General features: G+C 33.0%; 1 protein-coding gene and 1 long non-coding RNA gene across 2 annotated transcripts in view; one reads left to right on the top strand and one right to left on the bottom strand.

Moving 5' to 3' along the window:
• The window catches only part of LOC143249067 (uncharacterized), a 98,746-nt gene extending 89,520 nt beyond the window's left edge, over positions 1-9,226 (bottom strand). The window contains exon 1 of the long non-coding RNA XR_013027498.1: positions 8,948-9,226. This is a non-coding gene — a long non-coding RNA (uncharacterized LOC143249067). The remainder of the gene's footprint in view (positions 1-8,947) is intronic.
• Positions 1-26,143, top strand: part of LOC143249059 (zinc finger CCCH domain-containing protein 15 homolog) — a 92,356-nt gene that overhangs the window by 18,500 nt on the left and 47,713 nt on the right. The gene's annotated exons all lie outside the window — the stretch shown is intronic.

Raw genomic sequence — 26,143 nt, 5'->3', positions numbered from 1 at the left:
TTGTAAAATGTTTGTCTCTTTTGGTGATTTTAATGATTTTGAGCTATTTTTAGATGTTGCTATTTCTGGATGTTCTAATGACCTTTTACATCTTTCTTTTTTTTTTAATTTATTCATATCACAGTGGAATACAAACTATTTTTATTTATTTCTTGAGGGGCCCGGCATGGCCAAGCGTGTTAAGGCGTGCGACTTTGTTGTTTTTCTATTTATTTAATCTAAAATCATCATTGTTTCATTTTCTTTGTTTTCAGTTATAATATGAACGTTGATATGTATGTCATTCATGTGGCTTTCAAAATATTTCTTTTTCTTCTTCAGAGTTGTAGCTGCAAAAACATCATCGATAGCCAACACCAGATTTTGGATTGTTTTGAATTGCGCGCAAAGATACTCGAGAGCTATCTGCGCTAGCCGTCCCTAATTTAGCAGTGTAAGACTGGAGAGAAGATAGCTAGTCATTACCGCCAACTCTTGGGCCACTCTTTTACCAACAAATTGTGGGATTGACCGTCACATTATAATCGGGATTCGAGCTCACGACTCCTCAGATTAAGAGTCGAGTGCCTTATCCACCTGGCCATGCCGGGCCCAGATTTTGGAGATGACAATGTTTAAGGTACTAGAAAATATTGTTTCCAATTTTTATAAGCTTTTTGAGTTCTTCTTTATTCATCATCTAGTAACCCAAAGAAAATAAAAGAAATTTGTAACATTAAATAGTTGGTCAAAATCATAAATTTGGCCAAGGAGAACAATATTATTCACACACTCAAATAATCTTGGTTACAAAATAAGAAGTTTAAAATGACCTAAAGACTTTATAAATATTTCTCCTCGGGAAATATGTACGTAGTGCTGTGGCGACATGTAACTGATAAGTAAATAAATATTTATATAAACAATCCAGTTATGTTGCGTGTATAAAGCATTTTAATATACAAAGTTTGGGATTAAAAAAAACAACTGTGTTCCTTTAATATGAAGAAAGCCACCCGGCGGAGAGCATGGTAAGTCAGTGGATTTGCAACGTGCAAACACGGGTGCGACCTCGACGCCTGTGTTGAGCACAAAACAGATTGCCAATTGTGCAGCTTTGCGCTTATCAACAAGCAAAGAAAAATAATCCTTATCTTGATAGTAACACATATATTGATTACTTAATTATCAATTTATTTGATTTACTGAAAATCAGCGTGGGATGTTTGCACATTTTATAAACAAAAATAATGCAGATTGCACAGTGTTATGGAAGAAGAGTTCTAGAAGAAGAAATAGTATCTCACCCTCCAAGTGGTGCACAACACAACCAAAACACCTATAATATTTTAATGTTATTTAATCAACATCAATAATTCTTTGACCAAATACGAAATGTTCAAATTATCTTAAGAAAAATGCGTGGAAAAGTATTTTTAGACAAGAAAAATAAGTTGTTTTTTTTTCTAATGTGCAAATGCCGACATTCAGAAGGGGTGTATTGAAATCACTGGATATTTCGGAAATTATGAAATTAGCTAGCACGCACATTTAAGCCCTCCTGGTGGCACAACAGAATGTCTGCGGACTTACAACGCTAGAAACTCGTGGTGGGCAGTGCGTAGATAGCCCATTGTGTAGCTTTGAACTTAACTTATATCAAGTTAAAATCACACCTTTTATTATTATTGTATGTGAGAGGGTGTAGAGGGTGTGGACAAATAAAATAAAATAGCATTAACCGATTGTGAAGTATGACTAAACGTTTAGTGCTGAAACGTTAATGATAGAAACTGGTATGTTGTTAGAGTAATAAAACAAAGTAGACCTTTTCATCAATTTTTTTTTTCTAGCTTCACTGAAATTCGCGTTTCGTGAAAGAAATTCACAAGTGAAACATTTAAAACAACCTGTTCAAACACCTAAATTAATGATGAGTAATACAGTCTACAAAATAAAATTTAAATCAGGTAAACAACATACATTCCGTCCCTATAGGGCCCGGCACGGGCAGATGGGTTAACGCATGCGACTCGTAATCTGAAGGTCGTGGGTTCGCTTCCCCGTCGCACCAAACATGCTTGCCCTTTCAGTCGTGGGGGCGCTATATAATGACGGTCAATCCAAGTATTCGTTAGTAAAGAGTAGCTAAAAGTTGGCGGTGATGACTAGCTGCCTTCCCTCTAGTCTTACACTGCTAAATTAGGGACGACTAGTGCAGATACCCATTAAGTAGCTTTGTGCGAAATTCGAAAACAAACAAACCGCCCCTAAAGGCATAGAACATGAGGTTTAGGTAATTAATTTTCTTTTATCATAACCAATGTCTCCCACTGGTACAGCGGTAAGTCTACGGATTTACAACGTTAAAATCATGGGTTCGATGAACTCAGCAGATAGTCCGATGTGGCTTTACTGTAAGAAAACACATACGCACACTGATGGCCTGTATTTTTAAGAAAACAAGAAAGCAGCAAATCAAAACATAAACTGGGTACTAATTAATCACTGAATTTAGACGTAAGTAGTTAAAACTCATAAAAATAATTGTTTGTTTGTTTTTGAATTTCGCACAAAGCTACTCGAGGACTATCTGTGCTAGCCGACCCTAATTTAGCAGTGTAAAAGTAGAGAGAAGACAGCTAGTCATCACCACCTACTGCCAATTCTTGGACTACTCTTTTACCAATGAATAGGGGGATTCACCGTCACATTATAACGCTCCCACAGCTGAAAGGGCGAGCATGTTTGGTGCGACGGGGATGAGAACCCGCGACCCTCAGATTACGTGTAGCATGCCTTAACTCGCTTGGCCATGCCGTGCCTAAATATAATTAAACATGCCATTACTGATTCATGTTTCTAATTACTTGTCATTTGCTACCCAGTGGCTCAGCGGAATGTCTGTAGACTTACAACGCTAAAAACCGGGTTTCGATAGCCGTGTTGGGCTGAGCACAGATAGCCCATTGTGTAGCTTTGTGCGAAATTTAAAAAAAAACAACAACAAACTTGTCATGTAGGTTTTACTGCATGTAATGTAACTCCTTATTTGAATTAATTTTGGCAAAATTAATAAAAATAAAGTGGTTGTAAGAATTATGAAAAATGTGTTAAAAGGGGATTACTTAAACATTTGTTAGGTTTAGAAAATATATTCATTTTTCTTTTCGTTTTGTAAAGTGTCGCTTGTTCCTAGCTAAATTTGATTGGTTACAACACTTATACTATGTCTTATAGCATCGTTCTATTCTGAGATATTGTTATTCGGTTGCTTAGCAAAATAGAACGTTTCTAACCGTTTTTGAGAGTAGGATTTAAACGTAAGTACACTTAGTTATCTATTTACCCACATATTCACGTTTTGATAAACCAAAACTTTTATTAAACTTGTATGTTTTTAATTTAGTGATTTATTGAGTTTTAAGTTTACTCTGTTCCAGACATTAGGTTAAAATGGCTCGTGCTATCAGGAAGCAACTGAAGATGCGGCGTAAAGCAAAAGGCATTGAAAATTGTAATGTAAGTATGTGTGATTCACATAATTATGTTTGATTTATATTAATTTGTAAAAAGTAGGCCAGTATGTTTCACCAACACATTTTTCCTTTAACCTGTATTGGCAAAATTCTCGAAAGAATAATCAGTAATAGACTCTCCACATTTTTGGAGATAACATCAAAATTACCAAAAGAACAAAATTGATTTAGGAAATTTAGACAAACAACAGATCATTTAATTAGATTAAGTGAAACTATAATAAACAGCTTCAACAATATAGAATGTACTGTTGCTTGCTTCCTTGATATCGAGAAAGCATTTGACAGTGTATGGCATGATGGTTTAAGGTTCCAAATGATTGAAATGGGACTACCGCGTGGAATTATTTGCTGGCTGTCCAACTTCTTGGAAAATAGAAAGTGAAGAATAAATGTTGAGGATACCTTTTCTGTGTACTTTACTCCAGAGGCTGGTGTCCCACAGGGAGGGTTAGTTAGCCTTATACTCTTCATCATGTATGTAAACGTTTAATTTACCATTGAAGGATCCAAATCATGGATTCTCTTCACAGTTCGCAGATGATGTGGCAGTCTGGAAAAGTGCTATAATACCAATAGTAGCAGCCACTAACATACAACCGCAACTAAATAGAATAAGCGAATACTGTCAAAAATAAAAATGAACACAGCAAAAACACAACTCGTAGTCTTTACGAAATTGACAAAACAAAAAACAACTGCCAGAATTATATATGAATGGCACACTACTTCAGACTGCCTCAACGGCAAAATTATAGGTCTAACTTACGATTCTAAATTAACTTGGATCAATCATATTAACGAAATTAAGAATAAAGTCTGGTGAAGAACTAACTATGCTGGAAGTCTAACTGGTAAAACAGTGGAGCATCTACAGATAACATACTAAAATCTATAAAACATATATTAGACCAGTAATAGATTGTGCAGCTCCAGCATGGATAACTGTAAGCAATAAAATAATGAAAACCAAACTACAAACAATCCAAAACACACTTCTTACAACAGCATATAGATAGAGTTCCAAGAACAACATCATCAAAATTCATACATAAATACTCAAACACACCAACCATACTAGATAGACTCCTACATAGTACAATAACATACTTTCATAAAAACTGGATGAAAAATGAATTACTATGCAAACTAGATAGGTACCTCATACGTGATGAAGCTGGTCCTAAACATCTCTCCCCAGTCAATTTATATTTTAAACATAAAATGAAAATAAATAAGTAAAAATAGCATAAATTAATAAAAAATAATAACAATAAAAAATAAATAAAGTGCCACCAACAAACTTGACATTATGCTGTTATGGCAAAATAACAACTATAAATGTACCAAAATACATGGAAATTGCCCTGAAAAGGACCAAAATAATTTTCAGTCTAAATTATATTACTGTAAGACCAATATAAATACAGGGAGGAGGAAGTGGTCAAGTAGAACCTGACCCTCCAGGGTAAAACATATACCGAGACAGAGAGAGTGGAGGGGGTAGGTATTTAACCATTTCAAAATAATTTCAGCTGTTGAAACACAAAACTAACATGTTTAAAATTTAAACTTGTACCCACAAAAGTTCATCTTGATTACAGAAGAGATATAGAGAGTAAGTTGTAAAACACATAAGCAATCATACCGAAAGATATTTCAACTAAATGTACATCACAATACAACAAAACTGAAGAGTTAACTGTTTGGTTCAGAGGAAAAGAATGTAGTAATTTTGAGTACAAGTGCTTGAATGTAGATACTGAGCATGGAGGATGCATCATCCTCCAAGTGTTGTTATACTCCATTACAGTTCCTCCAAACAAGATTTTTAGGTGAGAATCAGCTCGACCCTGGAAGCACACAAATTCCATCATCTCCAAAGCCATATTGTCCATATGAATGCCAATCTTTTGGTAACCTGGTCTAATAACTTATGTTGGAACTTCATCTAGATTTTGGTTTGTCTGTATAAATAGGTCTCTCTGAGCATTCTGATTTTCAGCATACCAATAAACACCTAGGAGAATTTATCAAAAAGTCTAAAATCAACAGTAGAAACATTTTATCTGTTGCTTGTTGTTAATCTTCTGTTAGCTGTCTTACATCACAGCTTCATCCATTTATCTGTGTGCAAGAAGTTAAAGTTAACATCTGCAAACCTATATTTTATTCTGGTTCTCTCACATGAATATTATTTAATACCGGTAACCTTTGGCCAATTTTCCCTTTGGACCAAGTATTTTTCCAATAGATATAGAGGCAAACATTTTTATGTTTAAATTCCTTTTCACTTTTTGTTTTACATTGTTAAACAGTAAGCACAAGCAATCATTTGATTTCAAGAGAGAATTACCAACTCTAACAAAATCTGTCACAGTAACACTCATTTGAATGTATCATGGGCAACTTTTCATTGACTAATCCCTCTATTTTAGAAAAATGTTAATTCTCAAAACATTATATTTACCTTTTTCTTCATTCAGTCTTGATCCACTACTTTTTGGATAATCTCTACTCATGTGTCTCTCTTTGTTGCATTTGTAGCAAACTGCAATAATTTCAATATTAAAAAATTAATTCAAAGCAATTTGAGCAATAACAAGTTATTGCTAATACCTAATTTTCTAATTTTCCTAATACCTGAATTGTTTAATATTTCTATGAGTTTCTGCCTCTTCTCATATTGCTGGACTTGGTAGAAATTCTGTTTGACATCCATATTAGCAGAGCCAACAACACCAACTGCTAAAATTAAATAATCTGGCTTACGAAACTCCGCTGCTTGTCGCTATATTTCTTCAGAAAATGTAGTATTAAATATGAGAGTCTGATGCTTCAATTTTACTGTCATGGAAGGATCGTCCACCATTTTTTTTCACAGCAGGCACAAAACCCATGTCTAACATTCTGTCAACTTCATCTAAAATCAGATAATGGACTTGAGAAAAAGTCACCTGTCAAAATAATAGAATAACTGTTAACTGAAAGAGGTAAATAACATTAAGCTTTGAAAAACTTAATATATCCCTTAAACTTTCCTCCAAAATATCTTATATGATGAGATATTAAAAGTTCTTTTGATCTTTTACAACCATTTGTTTCAGATAAGAGTAAGCAAAAAACTGAAACTTTTGCCCATAATTTGATTTTTATTCCATTGTAATAACTATCAAGATGGTAGACTATTAAATTTTCAGCATATGTGAATACAGTTAGGTATAGACTATTAAATTTCACTGCACAACTTTTTTGAAAAGTTTTGCTTCCTGAAAAGTTTTTGCTGATTGTGACAGGTACCTGGTGGGAATGCACAAATATAGTTTTGGTTTTGCTACATCACGTAGGAACTATGAGAAATAGACAGTTTACTGGCAATAACGTATTTAACTGCATTTATGTTTCTAATACGCTATTAAGTTCAACATAATTAAAAGTGTTTTGCTCCTGATTTTTGTTTGTATTCAATGTCTGGTGCATCACGTTGGAGTATTCAACACTAGTCAGCAAGCATTGACAGATTCCACTTGCCCTGATATCGTTTTTCCATTGTAGCAATGTTCTGGTGAAATTGAAGATTTTGATGAAACAGTACATGATGGGCAAATTTGGATGTGATTTTTGTGATCAGCATCCAAAAAATCTACAAGGAACACCCAACAGTGTTCAGGAAGCAAACACTTTGTTGTGCAGTGTTTTCAGCATATGTGTATACAGTTATTCAGTGTATAAAACTGAGTAATAAATCTATAGATTCCTAAGATTCTCAATTTTTTGAAGTTTACAAAATCATAAATATATTGTCTGAAACCTGAGATTTTCCTTCTTTTAAACTCCCTTCCTTGCAAACTTCATCACACTGTAAAGTTGTGAAACCCAGCATTTGGTAGCTACATTCAACTTTGATACTAATGCTTTTCTATTATTTATAAGCCTCTTACAGTTTCTCCACATCTGTTTTGGTACTTTATTAACAAGAACAAGTTTTGGTTTATGGTTATCAACTTTATTAATTCCAGGGTTATATTTTGCTCTGAGGTAAAGGAAAGTGTTACATTTCTTGAACACTTACATAAATTAGTATAAGGACAGTATGCAAGTTTTCTGTATACAGTGGGAAAAACACTAACTATTTATATTAGTTTTAATATTTTAATTTACCATTGCTCCATCTCTAATAATGTGCCCTATTATGGTCTATATACAAAAACTATCAGATGAACAGTTAAGTAGGTTTATGCATAATAGCATAGCAAATAATTATCTAGAAGTTTTTTATTGTGCAATAAATAGTTAACTGACCAGACATTCAAGTTGACACTAAACTGTCCCACAAGTCCCATGCAAGTGCATGTTACAGTCAGTACCTAATGAGTCACCAATGGCGGATTAACTTGTAATAAACATTAGTAACAATTTTACAGCCAATATACATTCATTAGTCAGCCATTCTGCGATTTTCATTCAGCTTTGGGCGTGATGGTGAGTAAAACAAAATACATAAAATATAACACGCGGCCAAACTGACTAATGAATGAATACCAGCTGTAAAATTATTACCAAAGGCATAAATGTAGCTACAAGTTTGGCCTCCAAATTTGATTTGATATCTTTAATTCGCACGCTCAATCCATTTTTTAGCCACACTTTTTTCCCACTTAAGGTGTTTTTTATTAGATTTTAAAGTAAACACGAATTATTTAAAACCTTTCAATAAAGATACACTTTGAAAAGATTATTTATTCGTGAAATAATTTACATAAATGTTTTTAAACAACGTGGTAGATAATTTAATCAAGAAATATGATTAACTAACCTCTTGTTTGGGTTGAGAAAATATTTTACATAGCAGAGCGAACCTGACGATGACCGAAGAAGGTCGAAACGTTGTTCGCTCTTCTATGTAAAATATTTTCTCAACCTAAACGAGCCGTTTGTGCATATAAATTTCTCAACAAGTGGGTTTCTCGACATCACTGATTAACTAACCTCGTTGTATTTCAACAACTTTGGAGATTTTAATTATTTAATTCTAAGTCAGTTATAAGGACAGCATAATTATCTAATTTTATATTTATTATATTATCTATATAGGACAGCTTAATTTTGAACGCTTTTTCTAAGCCAGCAAAACATGAATTTAATTAAATATATTGGTCGTGAGCCGTTGTGTTAGGCCTAACGTACTTTTAATATTACATCTTTTACGAAGAGTGTGTTTCATTGAATTCTCACATTGCTAGATTAGAAAAGACGCTTACATCCCAACACTTAGAGAATAAACAATATCATGTGTTATTATTTACATTTAGATTCTGAAAACATTAACTCTGAGTTTGTGATTTCTGCTTAATTAACCTCAAAGAAGGATAAAGGAAAATCTAAAAGTTTACTTTGAATGTATTCGGTAAGAAAAAATAAATATTTACTTATCTAACGTCATTTTCTTCAGGATGTGTATTGAAATGTTTCACAACATATTACTTTTACATGATAAGATTACTGTTTGCTTATGCTCTGCCCATCACGGGTATCGAAAACCAGTTTCAGGACGGCTGGTATGGTGATAACACTTTTACCAAAATAAAGCGGTGAACAACGTTTAGACTTTCGTACATTTTAACTGCAAGTGGGTTTCTTGTCATTACGAAACCGTTTTATTATCGGTTTGAGTCCACAGACATATAGGACTACTGAAGACAGACCAGAAAAACAATGAGTGAGACACTAAAAAGAAAATGGATAAAAGCCTGATCCCTTTTATACGATTGAATCACTGAAGGCAGATTACAGGAACAAAATATGAAGGACTAAAAGGGAATGGGCTTCTTATCCTTTCGTTTCTTACTGTTAATAATTAACACTAAAAATCGCTCTTTTTTCTTACAATAAATGATAAACTAGTTTTTATTTGTTGTTACAAATGATACATCTTTCTTAATTAGATTAAAAGTTTCCATCCTATCTAGTTTGAAAAAAAATTGTCTTTTTTATCGTGTTAGGATACAGAATATCATAAAGTAAAAAAATATGAATAAATGCATGATACAAAAGTTCAGTTAGATATGTATTTTTATCTAAATATGAAAACCTAAGAATATTAATATTTTAATGCTATCAGTGTTGGAAGGAAAGTAAGTTAATTTTAACAGACATTTAAACAATTACACGTGCTATGCACAAACATAAAAACTTACAGCTTCCATGCTTTTCTGTTTCACAAGTACAAACGTCAGCCACAAAGATTTCCTTTGACTGTACATTTCTCAGAAGCTTAGACACATGCCTGATTGTTTACATGTAATGTTGGTTTTATGAACCTAATGACCGAAGTTACCTTAACACTTAACCAGAAGTACAAAATAACTTTATATTTATTAAAAATATTTTCGTTTTAATATGCACCTTTATTTTGGCGAATGAGGTCATCGCTTAATTTGCTTTAACCCAATTAAAAACATATTGTTATGTGTTGATATTTAAATTACCGCCAAGTGTCAATTACATAAGCATGTAATAAAAAAATTAATAGTGCCAATAAGCATGCAATTACATAAGATTTAAGTAATTCGTAAAAAGAGTAAAAAAGTTTACTTACGTGGAACCTGCAGGGTTACCAAGAAGGACAGAAATATCCAGTCGTACGAGGACTGTTCAAAAAATACGCGGACTGACGTCATAAAACAAAATGCACTTTATTTAGAAGTTACAGGTCTGGGATCCCTTCAAAGTACTCTCCTCCCCAACGCACATACTTATCCCAACGGTGTTTCCACTTGTTGAAACAGTCCTGGTACGCTTCTTTTGTCCTCCAGCTCCTTCGTTGCATTTGCCTTAATCTCGGGAAACGTCTCAATCTTCTTCCTTTCAAGGGTCTTTTGAGTTTGGGGAACAAGAAAACATCGCAAGGAGCAAGGTCAGGTGAGTAGGGGGGGAAGAACAGTGATCGAGTGTTTGGCCAAAAACTCATGAGTTCTGAGGCACAAATTTCGCAGCAACGCAGTGCATCTTCAATTTTTCGGTCAAAATCTCGTAACAAGATCCAACTGATATCCCACACTCTTCAGCAAGTTCCCTGACAATCAGACGTTGATTTGCCTGCACCAGGGTGTTGATTTTGTCGACGTGTGGGTCGTCAGTTGACGTGGAAGGACGTCCAGGACGCTCATCATCTTCAATGGACTGTCGACCATCCTTAAAATGTTCATGCCACTTGAAACATGCCGTACGATTCATAGCAACATCACCGTAAGCCGTGTTAAGCATAGCAAAAGTTTCAGTCGCAGATTTTCCAAATTTAACACAAAATTTCACAGCAAGTCGTTGCTCCTTCAGGTCATTCATTCTGAAATCCGCCAAACGAAAAATCGCACTTCACTTAAGACCGCGTAGCTAATACACAAAAGAAAATATCTGCAATCGGGAAATGGCGTCATAATCAGCTGATCTGTGCGAACCTAGCAACACCAAGTGGATTCCCCTGGAACCAACTGGAGCCGCGCAATTCAAACAGTTCGCGTATTTTTTGAACAGACCTCGTACATACAAGATGTTAAAGTCAGTCACGACACAATAAGATTTGGAATGTGAAAGTTTCACCGTCTATTTCCTCGTTATTGAAGGTTGTAGAGCAGTTTACGCGTCAATGACGTCAAGCCACGTGAAACAACGACAGATTCAACACAAGTTTAAACAGTAAAATGTGTTGTTGTTTTTTTAAAAATTGATTACTTTTATAAATGTTGGTTCATTCATCGATCTGTCAGGTGAAGTCTATGTTGTCCAGGTGTGATAGTAAAGAGCTAGCTTTAAGCACTTTCATTTTGTTGTGCGATTCCAATCTATCATTGGTAGACTCACTCACGTGCTCTAGTTCTCACCTATTCATTGGGTTTGTAAGTGAGTTTAATTATTTACCATTTTCTGTAGAAACTCATCTTTCTCGTAATAATTTAGCCAGAGAATCAATTCAAAGCGTAATTAATCAAAACGCCGCTCAAGTGGTGTAAAATAACAACAGTTTATTAAATTATAACAACAGATAACCAAAATAACTAGCATCCGAGTTTTATTGTGTACAAAACAAGAGTTAGTAAGCCAGTATCTGGTCAGGACTAAGTTATATATATATTAATAAATAATACAAAATAAATGTCACTTAGATGAATATCAACAAATATCAAACAAAAGAAGAAAGAACCAGAGAATAACATAATGCTTCAAAAATGAACCATTTCTTGTATCAGTAACAATATTTAGCAATAATTCTTTTTAACTAACTCGTTTAGCCATCTTTATCTACTGATTAGACCACGAGATTGCATCTCATGTGATTAGTTATTACCATTAATCTACATAATCTTTCACAACATTAATATCTGTACCTCAACGCTAGGGGAAACTTGTCTCGGTTTCATAATACATGAGAACTCAAAATTAACGTGTTGTATCGAGAAAGTGAGTTAGCACTTTAACATAATTAAAAATTCATAGTTTAACTAAACGATCGAAAATGTACAAACTCAATGTTAACCGAAACGTCACAAAATAAAACTACAATCTGCTATCTCACAGTAATTATACAACATTATCGAATTTTCAAAATGTTATGAGACCAGATTTAATTCTAAAGTAAACAATGTTTCAAGTTGTTGTTTGATCAACAGTTTTTCGACTTGCTTTTAAGTGTAATGACTCAGAAGTTACAGAATTCTTCTAAAGACTGGTGAAGGTAATGTTAGGTTCAATTGTTTTTTTGTTGTTTTTGAATTTCGCACAGAGCTACTCGAGGGCTATCTGCGCTAGCCGTCCCTAATTTAGCAGTGTAAGACTAGAGGGAAGGCAGCTAGTAATCACCACCCACCTCCAACTCTTAGGATACTTTTTTACCAACGAATAGTGGTATTGACCGTCACATTATAACGACCCCACGGCTGAAAGGGCGAGCACGTTTGATGAGACCGGGATTCGAGCCCGCGACCCTCGGACTACGAGTCGAACGCTTTAACACGTTTGACCATGCCGGGCCGTTAGGTTCAATAAATCACGTTGTTTGAAGAAGTTTATTTACGTTAACATAATATCTGATAAAACAGATATTAAAAATATGTTATACTGTGTTACTCACTAGGTTTTTTCTGAAAACTTAAAAACAAAGATGTTCCAGAATTATATGTTTGATGTTGAAAAAAAAACTAATTTTAGGGACAAAGAAAAAGAACTTTTATTGTTTTATTTTTATATACGCATTACGTATTCTTAGATTTAGTTCGACTGACCTTATGTGTCAGTTAAACTAAGTTCAGCTATTAAAACAACTCAACATTTCCGATAAAAATAGACGTAAAACACTGTAAACATTTTATTTTTTATTTGAGTTTTTACAGTAGAAATACAATATATACATAGATTTTATCTAAAATTGTAAACTAAAATAGAATGACTAGAGCTGACAGGAACATTTCATATGTTACGTTGTTTAATTACACATTTTGTTCGACTTGCAAAGCAAAAATTCGCCGAGTAATTTCATCACCAACTGAACAATATAAACAAGAATTATTTAAACACAAACAACAGAGAAATATTATGACACGGGATTCATGGTTTCATAGTAGAGTGAATTCGGTTTGTCGATTGATGGTATTAGCTTCTGCTGGTACATTTGGATTGTGAGTAGCTTCAGTTCGTGTACCGAGCCAACTAGCTGCTTTCCGGGTTTATGATCTAGGCTCGCCAGACGATAAAATCGCAGGCTATTGCATATAGATCTCGTTTTTGATGTCCATTTTGGTCATTTTCCAGAGGGATGAAACACGAAAGAACGACAACATAAAAGGGAAGTCCGGTCTCATTTGTGACAATAATAGTTTTTTGTGCTTTTGACACCCGAACAGTGTCTGCCACTTATAATATCGTAAGCTGGTGTTTTCCGTATCCAGAATTGTGCAAGTTCACACATATCTTCTCCAATAACACGGACCGATAAAAGCTAGAATTTTTAAGTTACGATAGCATGAATTCAGTAAATTAATTTAGAGTATTTGTGTTTCCGTTATGTCACCAAATATTAACACAGATAACATACCTTCACACCGTACATGTTGTGATCGTCCGTAAGTTAAAAGTATCTCAACCCTTTTGCTCAAACTCTATTATACTGATATATGATGGATTAACTAACACATTGATGGTTAAATGTGGTAAGTACATGTGTCTATATAAAATACGTGTTATTTTTAGAATAATTCATTTATAATAACTTGAGGAAGTACACAAAGAAACAAAACAAAACATGAACAATATGTGAAGTAAACAAGTGTGATAACATAACAACTAAGGCTGACGGTGGGAAACATATCAGAATCTATTAAATGTTTTACATACATATATACTATTGATAAATTATAAATAAAGTTGAACCTCAATGAAAAACAAAATCATTGTTTATTACAACCCTTGTCTTTTCAGAAAGTTCATTTCGCTCAGAACATTAAAGAACATTAAAAAGGCAGTAAGCTAACAGAACTCGTCGTCAACTCTTTGGCTACTCTTGAGTGATCTGTTGATGTATATGACTGTCACACTTAGTGTAGCCACGCTACAAGAAGAAGTTATGAACATATTTTTTAAAAAAGTAACGTATGAAAATAATTAGTTTTTGAAACTGATAAAATGGAGGCAGAATACAAAAGAACAAATTACAATAAAGTCAAGACTAAGTAATAATGTGAAGTTAAAGTGTGTGTGTTTTGTTTTAACAAAGTCACATCGGGATATCTGTTTTGTTTTAACAAAGCCACATCGGGATATCTGTTTTCTTTTACCAAAGCCACATCGGGATATCTGTTTTGTTTTAACAAAGTCACATTGGGATATCTGTTTTGTTTTAACAAAGTCACATCGGGATATCTGTTTTGTTTTAACAAAGTCACATCGGGATATCTGTTTTGTTTTAACAAAGTCACATCGGGATACCTGTTTTGTTTTAACAAAGCCACATCGGGATATCTGTTTTGTTTTAACAAAGTCACATCGGATATCTGTTTTGTTTTAACAAAGTCACATCGGGATATCTGTTTTGTTTTAACAAAGCCACATCAGGATATCTGTTTTGTTTTAACAAAGCCACATCAGGATATCAAAGTCACATCAGGATATCTGTTTTGTTTTAACAAAGTCACATCAGGATATCTGTTTTGTTTTAACAAAGTCACATCAGGATATTGTTTTTTTTAACAAAGCCACATCGAGATACCTGTTTTGTTTTAACAAAGTCACATCAGGATATCTGTTTTGTTTTAACAAAGTCACATCGAGATATCTGTTTTGTTTTAACAAAGGATACAACAAAGTCACAACAAAGTCACATCAGGATATCTGTTTTGTTTTAACAAAGCCACATCAGGATATCTGTTTTCTTTTAACAAAGTCACATCAGGATATCTGTTTTGTTTTAACAAAGTCACATCGGGATATCTGTTTTCTTTTAACAAAGTCACATCAGGATATCTGTTTTCTTTTAACAAAGCCACATCGGGATATCTGTTTTCTTTTAACAGAGTCACATCAGGATATCTGTTTTGTTTTAACAAAGCCACATCGGGATATCTGTTTTCTTTTAACAAAGCCATATCAACAAAGCCACATCAGGATATCTGTTTTGTTTTAACAAAGCCACATCAGGATATCTGTTTTCTTTTTTTAACAAAGTCACATCAGGATACCTGTTTTGTTTTAACAAAGTCACATCGGGATATCTGTTTTCTTTTAACAAAGTCACATCGGGATATCTGTTTTCTTTTAAGAAAGTCACATCGAGATATCTATTAAGCCATCTGAGAGGAATTGAACTCCTGATTTAAGCGTTGTAAATCCGTAGACTTACCGTTGTACTAGCGAGTGAGGGGCTGAAGTTAAAGTCTCTACTATGTAACTAGATGTTTATGTGAAACAAGTTTGGACACGTTCATGTATTTTATTCAACTGGAATTCAGAAATAATTTTTATGTCTTTTCAACAGATCAGTAAAGCATAGTATTATATTAACTTTAAAAGTGAACCAGTACCTTGTCGCTATATTTAGACATGTTTATAGCTAAAGCAAAACAAGAACTGTTATTTCTATCTATAGAAAACCAACAAGAATTTTAAGCAATGTTCACCTCTTGTTATACTACTACGAAAGGATAGAAAGTTTAATGTTTTGTTTTGAAATGTTACGATATATTATAGGATTTATCAAAAAATGGCCATCTAAGGACTTTTGGTTTGTTTGGAATTTCGTGCAATGCTACACGATGCTGGTATGGATGTAAGTCTAAAATAATATAAATAAATAGCCCAAGTGAACATATTGGATGTTAGTGTAAAATATTATATATAAATAGCCTTAGTGAACTCGTTGGATGTAAGTCCAAAATATTATACATAAATAACGTAGTGAATACATTGGATGTAAGTTTAAAATAACATAAATAAATAGCCTTAGTGAACACATTGGATGTAAGTTTAAAATAACATAAATAAATAGCCTTAGTGAACACATTGGATGTAAGTCTAAAATAATATAAATAAATAGCCTTAGTGAACACATTGGATGTAAGTCTAAAATAATATAAATAAATAGCCCTAGTGAACATATTTGATATTAGTGTAAAATATAATATATAATTAGCATTAGTGAACTCATTGGATGTAAGTCCAAAATAATATAAATAAACAGCCTGAGAGAACACATTGGACGCAAGGCTAAAATATTATATATAAATAGCCTCAGTGAACTCGTTGGATGTAAGTACAAAATATTATATATAAATAACGTAGTGAATACATTGGATGTAAGTTTAAAATATTATAAATAAATAACGTTGTGAACATATTGGATGTAAGTTTAAAATATTATATATAAATAACGTAGTGGATACATTGAATGTATGTTTAAAATATTATAAATAAATAACGTAGTGAATACATTGGATGTAAATTTAAAATCACATATATCAATAATGTAGTGAACATATTGGATGTAAGTGAAAGACGTAAAATGGGTGAAAAATTAAGCTTTCTTTCTTTCTTTGTTTGAGATAAAGCTTTCTGCAACCTGTTCACTACGGATATCGAAATTCGGTTTCTAGCGCTATAAGTCCGTAGACATTCTGCAGTTTTACTGAGGGGTGAAATTCTACGAATATAGCTTTAAAAATAAGAGAACATTACAAACAATCACATAACATCACGAACAATCATATAGCATTACAAACCATCATATAACATTACAAACAATTATATAACATTAGAGACAATCATGTAACATTACATACAATCATATAACATTACAAACCATCATATAACATTACAAACAATTATATAACATTACAGACAATTATATAAAATTACAAACAATCATATAACATTACAAACAATCATATAACATTACAATCATATAACATTACAGACAATCATATAACATTACAGACAATCATATAACATTACAGACAATCATATAACATTACAGACAATCATATAACATTACAGACAATCATGTAACATTACAGACAATCATACAGACAATATACATTACAGACAATCATGTAGATTATATATGAAACAAGGAATAATATGTTTGTTTCTCATGCCTAGAAAAACAAGTTGTTACTGTTAGCCACCATTTGATATTACCGGCAGAAAAAAAACAAACTGTTTTTCAAAATACAGAACATGGAAATTAACGGAAAAATCTTGAAGACGATACACAGAGAAAGAGTAGATACACTAAACCTTGACAGATATAAGATGTTTGGATGCAAAGATAATCATTAAGATATAGTGACACATGATGAAGAAATGAAATACATGATGATAAAACTGGTATAAAATATATTGTTTAAAGTTTGAGACAGGTATAGTGACACATGATGAAGAAATGAAATACACTGGTGAAAGAAAGGTATGAAATACATGATGATAAAACTGGTATAAAATATATTGTTTAAAGTTTGAGAAGAAATGAAATACATGATGATAAAACTGGTATGTTTAAAGTATAAAAATGAAATACATGATGGTAAAGTATTGTTGATGTAAAAAATATATTGTTTGAGACAGGTATAGTGACACATGATGAAGAAATGAAATACATGATGATAAAACTGGTATAAAAATATATTGTTTAAAGTTTGAGACAGATATAGTAACACATGATGAAGAAATGAAATACATGATGATAAAACTGGTATAAAATATATTGTTTAAAGTTTGAGACAGGTATAGTGACACATGATGAAGAAATGAAATACATGATGATAAAACTGGTATAAAATATATTTTTTAAAGTTTGAGACAGGTATAGTGACACATGATGAAGAAATGAAATACATGATGATAAAACTGGTATAAAATATATTTTTTAAAGTTTGAGACAGATATAGTGGCACATGATGAAGAAATGAAATACATGATGGTAAAACTGGTATAAAATATATTGTTTAAAGTTTGAGACAGATATAGTGGCACGTGATGAAGAAATGAAATACGTGATGATAAAACTGGTATAAAATATACTGTTTAAAGTTTGAGACAGATACAGTGGCACATGATGAAGAAATGAAATACATGATGGTAAAACTGGTATAAAAGTCAGTAGTACGAGTGCACAAATCTTGAACATCCAGTAAAGTTTAATTTGTTAACATTCTCAATCGATTTAATTATGAAATTTAACAGTAATTGTTAAGGACACTTTCTGAGATGTCGCTGAAACAGATAAAATATAACAATAAACAAGATTTAGTGAATATATATTTTAGATACGTTTTATTTCAGTTGTGGAATATTCGATTTAAAATGTTTCATTATAATTAGAGTTATAAAAACCATTCAACCGTAACTCATGTTGTTGATTTTTCAGAGAAAACTACGTTGGGCTATATGCGGAGAATCGAACCTCGTATATCAGTTTAGACATTTCGCTGTTCCATGTGTAATATCTAAATCGATCGATTGGTCTCTAATAAGTAGACAGAAACTGTTTAAACATAGTGTACAATATTCCTTGAGTTTATATCCTCTCGTAACACGCAAGAGAAACAAAATGATAAAATGTTCGCAGACCTTAACTGAATATTTACATTGGTTACAGTAAATCATTGATGTTTGTTTCTAGAGACGATTCATCAATTGGTTTAAGAATTACAATCACAAAATATATTTCATTTTATTCTAAATTATAGCCATATATCTATAGTTCAAGTTTTGTGAAATCTGATGTGAATTGTAAATATTCTGTTAAATGTAGTTACGCTATAGGGAGTTATGTTGTGATTAAGCTATGTTACCTATACATATTCACGTGTTATCATCCGGGAACTGTTCAGTAGTACAAATACACGATTCTTTGTGATATTGTTTAAAACATAGCATGAAAGTCCTAAGTAACAGGACCTTTAAAAACGTATTGTTTGAAAAACCATGTGCACATCATGACTTCATTATTCTTGGACAATATCTACAACGTCTTGTTTCAAGCAAGCAAATGCACAATACAAGGTAAACAGATGTAGAACGAAGTTAGAACGAAGTTAATAACAATAGGTAAAGAGATGTATAGAACGAAGTTAATACACAATACTAGGTAAAGGATGTATAGAACGAAGTTAATACACAATACTAGGTAAAGAGATGTATAGTTTAATACACAATACAAGGTAAAGAGATGTATAGAACGAAGTTCATTCACAATGCCAGGTAAAGAGATGTATAGAACGAGGTTAATACACAATACTAGGTAAAGAGATGTATAGAATGAAGTAGAGATGTATAGAATGTATAGAATGAAGTTAATACACAATACTAGGTAAAGTGATGTGTAGAACGAAGTTAATACACAATACTAGGTAAAGGGATGTATAGCATGAAGTTAATACACAATACAAGGTAAAGAGATATATAGTACAAAGTATGGTAAGGGGGTCTAGAATGAACTTAGTACACAATACTAGATAAGAGAGTGTAGAATGAAGTTAATATTTCGTGCTCGGTGATGGAGTGTAGAATGTGGTTACAACACTGGATTATGAACAGATTTATAAGGCTTAAGATGTTATCCTTTAGGATTTCCACACAACCAGTAGGCACGAATCCATAATGTTAAAGAATTTCTATCCAATTCGAAATTCACCGTGCAGTTTCACAAGTTATCATTGCAATGAAATAGGTGTATTACATTAAGAATCGTCTTAGAACAAATTAATTCTGGTAAGAGATTCCCAAGGTGCGAATGAAAGAAATAATATAAGAAGGTTTTACTGGTATTTCTAAATTATATTAGAGAAATGTAATCGAAAGCATTATGAGACCTAACCTGTCTCATGTGATTGCTAAGATAAAAGAAGATATAACTTTATTTCAGAATAATATGCCCATGGTTGCAGTAATGTAATAGAATGATATGATATTCAACATTATATAATCATATTATCTTGACTGACAGTGTGACGTGTACATTAAATCATCAAATTATTTACGGTATTCTGACAGAAATAACGTTTTACCTTTGTGTGGAAGTTTTGTTTGCTTGGTAATGTTTAGAGCAAAGCCAATTTAGGCTATCTGTTGTATCTACCACCGGGAATTGAACCCTGGATTTTAGCGTTGAAAGTCAGTAAGATTGAAGCCGTCCCACCAGAGGGACAAAATAAAAAAAAAATATAGCAAAGAATTATGGACAGTTTTATCACCTCGAAAAACAGAAAAAAGGCAATACATATATAAGTTAAAACACTTTAATTTATTAATATATGTTTATGTTTGTGAAGTTAACGATATTTTATCCTGATTATGTGAACATTTTTAGTAATCATATCTTCTTTATGAAAAGCATTGTGAATACCTTAACAATTTATTTTGCATGATTCCCATCATTTGCTAGTAACGCTAGTTTGGTGCAATGTAGAGAAAATTAATATTGATAAAGTTAAGTAAACAAAATTACAAGGAATGATTGCATTGAAAACAGCAAATCCAAATCTTTGACTAATTATATTAGTTTGTTTTAGCCTAAAAACAAGCCGAAAACAAAAATAAATTAAAAAATAACAAACAAAATAAAAAACGCTGAACTAAATGAAAAGATCACAGGATACAAGCTATGATGTGGGATATAAAATGTACCCTAGGTTTTGGAGGTGACTGAAGAGGTAGGGCCCACACTATGGTGGGGATACACCGTCTTAACCTCCATTAGCCAGTCTCACATAAAGAAAGAAAATAAAGGAATAGCAATAGATATAGAAATAGAAAATAGAAATTGGGAGAGCAAGATGTGGCTGCTGAAGCCCACAACGTCCCACATCCATATCACCCTTCACTGCCTGCAGGGAGTTATGGGAAGGTGACTGATTTCCAAAGTAAAGAAGAAAATAATGAATTGAAAAATAAATATAAGGTAAGAATAAGAAAAAGAAACAAACAATCTGTAACAGTTTCATCAACTGACATTCACACCTCAACTCACTCAACAATAACTTCATGTCTGAAAAGTACATTGCTGGTATTTACACTTCATAATGATCCACAATGACTCTACCATTGCACTTTACAGCTCACAATGGTTAACACTAACTTCTAAACATTTTTCGTTGTTATCCGCTAGAAATGTTCAGTATATACTTTTTACCTGAGTGAAACATTAGCTAAATAGGCGACTAATTCATTTTCTCAGGTAGTTATTATTGATCACGCATGCGTTGATCATAATCGATCAAGTCTACTAAACAGGAGCCATTTTTGAATAAATCAGCGCCATCTTCAGGCAGACTGTGAGTGTCATATTTCTTGTTATCATTAACCAATAAACTCCATAATTCCTCCATAGCCTATTTGTATTGATTCAGGAAAGTTACGGTTTGATGAGACAACAGAAAGTCTCATTCATTTATTACCCTGTTTTTTTTACGATTTCCAAATCCCATGTGCACAGCTGACACTTTATGCACCTGGCAGTTTTCTAGCAGAATTACAACAGCTTTTAGTGTCTTCATCATATCCTACTGTTGGTGGTAAGGGCTTCTTTTAGAACACCCTGTCATGGTATTGTTTCTCAGAAGACAACATGCAACAATAAATAAGAGATTCATCAGTTCACATCCATGTAATATATCTTAACCTGCAACCATTATATGACTTTCACCATGGAATTCAATCTTGCGAAATCATCTAAACTTATATTCTTAGTTAATGGGAAGTTTTAGTTTGCGATACAAATGAACTTAGATTAGCCAGAACGAGTCTTGTTTTGTCTTGGAATTTCGCACAAAGCTATTCGAGGGCTATCTGTGCTAGCCGTCCCGAATTTAGCTGTGTCAGACTAGAGGGAAGGCAGCTAGTCATCACCACCCACCGCCTACTCTCAGGCTACTCTTTTACTAACGAAAAGTGGGATTGACGTTCACATTATAACGCCCCCACGGCTGGGAGGGCGAGCATGTTTTGGCGCGACTTGGGCGCGAACCGGCGACCCTCAGATTACGAAGTGCACGCCTTAACATCTAGGCCATGCCAGGCCCGAGGGCATTGTCACCAAAATGTGTTATAGTTGTTACAATGTAAACATATTGTCATCATTCATTATATCAAAACCTATTCATAAAATACTCATTCTAAGAAGAACATACATTGACATTCGCAGGCAGTAAGAGCGTGGAACATGCCACAACTGTAACCAAGTCTAACCAATAACAAAACTTTAATTAATAAACACTGCAATATCTCCGTAATGAGCCATATCTGTCCGTTGATATTGTTTTGTGTTGGACAGGACTGGACAGCATAGCTGGCATATCTGCAGATGAAGAAACAAGACAATCGGTTTTACCAGTTCATGATTTTTTACACATGCGCATTAGAATAAGATGATTTTCTTAGCAATCACATAAGGTGTTACATTGTCATTGACTGTCCAATATTTTTCGTCACTATATCGCAGGTAGATGATGAAAAATATTAACATACCATTGCCAGTATAACTTACCAATTGTGCTTATGGTGTTAAGTTTCTGTGGCGACGGTGAAACTATGCCAGTAGATGTATTTGTTTGTTAAGGACTAACAATGTAATAAAAAAACTACTTATTTGTTTCTTTGGAGCAACTCCCGAATATTTTATTTTTCGTTTCTCTCTTGCTAGTGAAGAAACTATGGTTGAGCTATTCGACCATAAGTGAAGCGGCACGTGTACAGATGAATAGGAAAAAGATCTTTATTGATGTTTGAAATGTATCGTCACTTCTGATAAAGAAAGGCCACACAATGTTCAGGTTATCTTTAAGCTTTTCCAAATGATTTTAGATTAACGTTCTCTTTATCTCAGAGACTTTCATGACACTTGAATTGAACTTGTTGACTTACGGTCTAACGCATCAATTGTAACAAACTGAATGTTGCTACACGTTTTTTTTTCAATACTTCCAAGTATTCCACTATCTGATCATTCTTTGTAGAACGATATAAACTATATCACAACCTTTTGTAACACAATTTCAAACTTTCATTCTTAAAAAGACTTATGTTTCTTTATGAGGTCTTTCTCCAATAATGCATTTGTCGTTTTAGTTCTGTTTTACGTCAAATTTGTATGGCAGTAAAACAAACTCGAACCGTAATAACTTTATTATTTATATTTTGATATTTATTTCTTGTCACTGTTACGTCTACGTCTCATACGTCTATTACTTAATTTGCTATTATCATATTCACTTTGACCTCGATCTGGCAGAGCGTGTACTACAAATTATCATTGTTTAAGTATTGGCTTACCAACTATAGCCAGGTGGCAACTAGCACTACTAATAATACACAAACATACATTTTGTTTGTCTCTTTTGGATATATGTGAAAACTACACGAGAGACATCTGTGCTTTCAATTTTGAGTTGTTAGATTCAAAAACACAACAACAACAAAAACCAGCAACCGCTGGAAACTCTTGGATTTATCTAATCGAATAATGAAATTTAAATGTTACTCCTATAACACATCCATAGCTTCAAAATACGATGCTTCGATAACGGGACACAAACCAATAACTCTTTGCTCGATAGTCCCTTATATATATGTAATGTGGAAACGTAGCTACAGTCATTATATTATTACCGTACCTGTGAAACTAAACAATAGATAGTAATGGTGCTAATCAAATGTGTTTGTAACTACAATGTGTATTTATGGAAAAATAAATTGTGAATATACCATTATAAAATTCAGTGATCTGTTGTCTAAGTCTGATGTGTAAAATTGGGTCACATTTACTACTATGGAATCAATATTAATTTCTTTATAAAGTATGGTTAAGTAGCTTGTTGTAATGGTTTCACATCTAATAAACTTTCTTACAATTTAATTGATAGTTTCAGTATATATAATTTTCATCACTTACTCACCACTTTGTCCCCCCCTAGTGGGGCTAAGGTAAGCTTACGTACTTGAAATAACCTGCAGATTGTTAACTCATTCTACAACAAGATCGTATTCTGTGTCGTATAGCTTTAGTTACCATGAAAGTTTATGGTTTAGTTAAATTTCTGAAGTTCAGGATTAAACTTGTCTATTTTATGCTCTTTGCTAAAGATAATTTTACACTACATAGAATGTATAGAAAATTATATAAATATCAAGACATTTCTTTAACACTATTTGAATGGTGACTGCTTTACTCGGGTTATAGAAATATTCGCCAAATAATTAACATTTTTTTATTATTTTATTGTTTTATCTATAATTTTCTTGAGTGGTAACCGATTTTTCTCTCTTCTGTGTCTTTTTTTCGAAACGAGTTTATAGTTTCAAATGTTTACAAAATTCTTTCGTAATAACGATATTTTAAAGTAGTTAATGTGTATGGTTCAAACTGGTAATTGTAACTATAAATCTATCCACATAGCAGCATTCAAATATACTAGGGTTCTGTGCACTGTTAACGTGCCTGAGACTTGTGGCTCCAAAATCGCCAAAGAAAGAAAAATAGCTTCAAGAGCTGGCGGTAGGTGGTGTTGACTAGCTGTCTTCCTTTTGCGCTGCCACCTGCAGATTCACACCTCTAAAAATCGGGTTTCGATATCTGTGGTGGGCATAGCTTTGTGCTGAATTCTAAAAGCACGACCTTCTGAGTTCTAATTTACTGGACAAAATTATAGATGGATGATTTACGTTGAAAAACGTAAAGAAGAGAAATCACGTTCATTGTATAGAGCTTGTTATAGAAACAAGTGTTCGTGATTTTGCTTAAATTTTTTACCAGTTTCTATGCAGCTTTGGGAAGTATACAAGTAACAAATATAAAATGAAAAATGTAATCGCTACTAGTAAATATTTCACAAGTGTGTTAAGGCGTTCGACTCGTAATCCGAGGGTCGCGGGTTCGAATCCCGGTCGCATTAAACATGCTCGCCCTTTCAACCGTGGGGGCGTTATAATGTTACGGTCAATCCCACTATTCGTTGGTAAAAGAGTAGCCCAAGAGTTGGCAGTGGGTGGCGATGACTAGCTGCCTTCCCTCTAGTCTTACACTGCTAAATTAGGGATGGCTAGCGCAGATAGTCCTCTAGTAGCTTTGCGCGAAATAAAAAAAAACACAACAAAATAATATTTCACAATCGGTATTAGAAGATTTCAAGCAACAAAACAGTGAATATTGCACGAATGAAATACATTTGTTATAATAAACGAGTTATTTAGTGTTACATTATCGGTAAGTGTCTGTAACATTGTTGGTCCATATCCAGCTGAAAAGATATAAAATTATATTTAAACGGTAAGGAAAACTTATGGTTATGACTTCGAAATATACTCATCACTATATCCCAACTCATAATCGATTAGATAAAGAATAGCTAATCTTATATTCCAGGATTTGTTTATAACGATAGTATCAAGTTGTGCTTTTGTTGATTCTGTTAATTAATTAAACAAGTGAATTTTCTTAAGCAGCAGTAAACATCTAATATATATATATATATATATATACTGCAGCGAAGTTTATGTTCGAAAATATATACGAAACATTGAATGTTAATAAGAAAGCATTATGAAAGCTACATATAACGTTACAGCGTATGGAATCAACACTTAAATAGCCTAATTTAGGCTTAATATCGTATTGATTACCATAGATATTTTAAACTAATAATGAGGCAGGTTTTAATGGAATATCCTCATTTATTATCCAATTAGGTTTAATTTTATTAAATAAAGAGGACATAATATATAAACCTCTGCATATAATAAAATAAACACCTGCCTCAAGCTAGTAGGACAGTTTACATAAAATTAAAATAAAACTTCTATATACATAAATTCTGCTTAGCTTTATTCGTATTACACTATCCTACAAGTCAAAATATAGCAGACAGTATTCAAACATTGACGCCTTCAAGTGACTGTCGACCCTCTCGGCTGAATCGAAGCGGAAGAATCACTCTTTAGGCCCGGGTTACAAACTAAGGCTCATTCTGAAACACTAATAGAACCTTTTAAGATGGTTTTTGAATCTGGTCCAGCAACTCCAATATATTACACTTTTTTTCTTATTATCCTGAAAGTACACTTTCTAGCACAAAGTGCACGTTCCATTC

The sequence above is a fragment of the Tachypleus tridentatus genome, chromosome 4 (assembly GCF_004210375.1).
Source record: "Tachypleus tridentatus isolate NWPU-2018 chromosome 4, ASM421037v1, whole genome shotgun sequence".
Classification (NCBI taxonomy): domain Eukaryota; kingdom Metazoa; phylum Arthropoda; class Merostomata; order Xiphosura; family Limulidae; genus Tachypleus; species Tachypleus tridentatus.
This window is presented reverse-complemented; position numbering and strand designations above follow the sequence as displayed.